We start from the raw sequence: 2253 nt of genomic DNA on the forward strand, positions 1-2253 counted from the left end.
AACGTGCATCTGGTAACCCAAAAATTATAAAAGGGTTTTAAATACTTTTACCCGTCATTCTATTGATATAGCCCGCTAGGGGAGTGCCCCACTACGGCCCTCTCTCTGTCAGGGCCGTCCTTGGGTGCTTTTTACACACTTTAAGAAATCACGATGGATGCAGATTGCTATTAATCCTCCGTGCAACTGGTGATTGAAAACGTGCATCTGGTAACCCAAAATTTCAAATATGGTTCAAAATGAATTTAAAGGCACCCCTCTCATTGTTGCCCGCTATGGGAGCACCCCACTAAGGCCCTGTCTCGGTCGGGCCCGTCCTGAGTGCTTTATAGACACTTTAAGAAATCGCGATGGATGCAGATTGCTATTAATCCTCCGTGCAACTGGTGATTGAAAATGTGCAACTGGTGATTGAAAACGTGCACCTGGTCACCCAAAACACGGTTCTCTATGCGGTTAGCGGTGTTCCATCTATTCATGTCCGCTTATGGCGCACCCTACTACGGACCTTTAGCAATGGGGGCCGGCCCGAATTATTTATGGAAGGTCTGATGATGATTTTTTTTTTTTTTCACCATCTCTTTCTCTCTCTGCCGGGGCCGGCCAAGAGTGCTTTATGGACGGTTTAAAACATGACTATGGATGCAAATGCTCATTTTCCTCCGTGCACCTGGTGATTGAAAACGTGCATCTGGTAACCCAAAAATTATAAAAGGGTTTTAAATACTTTTACCCGTCATTCTATTGATATAGCCCGCTAGGGGAGTGCCCCACTACGGCCCTCTCTCTGTCAGGGCCGTCCTTGGGTGCTTTTTACACACTTTAAGAAATCACGATGGATGCAGATTGCTATTAATCCTCCGTGCAACTGGTGATTGAAAACGTGCATCTGGTAACCCAAAATTTCAAATATGGTTCAAAATGAATTTAAAGGCACCCCTCTCATTGTTGCCCGCTATGGGAGCACCCCACTAAGGCCCTGTCTCGGTCGGGCCCGTCCTGAGTGCTTTATAGACACTTTAAGAAATCGCGATGGATGCAGATTGCTATTAATCCTCCGTGCAACTGGTGATTGAAAATGTGCAACTGGTGATTGAAAACGTGCACCTGGTCACCCAAAACACGGTTCTCTATGCGGTTAGCGGTGTTCCATCTATTCATGTCCGCTTATGGCGCACCCTACTACGGACCTTTAGCAATGGGGGCCGGCCCGAATTATTTATGGAAGGTCTGATGATGATTTTTTTTTTTTTTCACCATCTCTTTCTCTCTCTGCCGGGGCCGGCCAAGAGTGCTTTATGGACGGTTTAAAACATGACTATGGATGCAAATGCTCATTTTCCTCCGTGCACCTGGTGATTGAAAACGTGCATCTGGTAACCCAAAAATTATAAAAGGGTTTTAAATACTTTTACCCGTCATTCTATTGATATAGCCCGCTAGGGGAGTGCCCCACTACGGCCCTCTCTCTGTCAGGGCCGTCCTTGGGTGCTTTTTACACACTTTAAGAAATCACGATGGATGCAGATTGCTATTAATCCTCCGTGCAACTGGTGATTGAAAACGTGCATCTGGTAACCCAAAATTTCAAATATGGTTCAAAATGAATTTAAAGGCACCCCTCTCATTGTTGCCCGCTATGGGAGCACCCCACTAAGGCCCTGTCTCGGTCGGGCCCGTCCTGAGTGCTTTATAGACACTTTAAGAAATCGCGATGGATGCAGATTGCTATTAATCCTCCGTGCAACTGGTGATTGAAAATGTGCAACTGGTGATTGAAAACGTGCACCTGGTCACCCAAAACACGGTTCTCTATGCGGTTAGCGGTGTTCCATCTATTCATGTCCGCTTATGGCGCACCCTACTACGGACCTTTAGCAATGGGGGCCGGCCCGAATTATTTATGGAAGGTCTGATGATGATTTTTTTTTTTTTTCACCATCTCTTTCTCTCTCTGCCGGGGCCGGCCAAGAGTGCTTTATGGACGGTTTAAAACATGACTATGGATGCAAATGCTCATTTTCCTCCGTGCACCTGGTGATTGAAAACGTGCATCTGGTAACCCAAAAATTATAAAAGGGTTTTAAATACTTTTACCCGTCATTCTATTGATATAGCCCGCTAGGGGAGTGCCCCACTACGGCCCTCTCTCTGTCAGGGCCGTCCTTGGGTGCTTTTTACACACTTTAAGAAATCACGATGGATGCAGATTGCTATTAATCCTCCGTGCAACTGGTGATTGAAAACGTGCAT

Source organism: Oncorhynchus mykiss, unplaced genomic scaffold (genome assembly GCF_013265735.2).
Source record: "Oncorhynchus mykiss isolate Arlee unplaced genomic scaffold, USDA_OmykA_1.1 un_scaffold_332, whole genome shotgun sequence".
Taxonomy (NCBI): domain Eukaryota; kingdom Metazoa; phylum Chordata; class Actinopteri; order Salmoniformes; family Salmonidae; genus Oncorhynchus; species Oncorhynchus mykiss.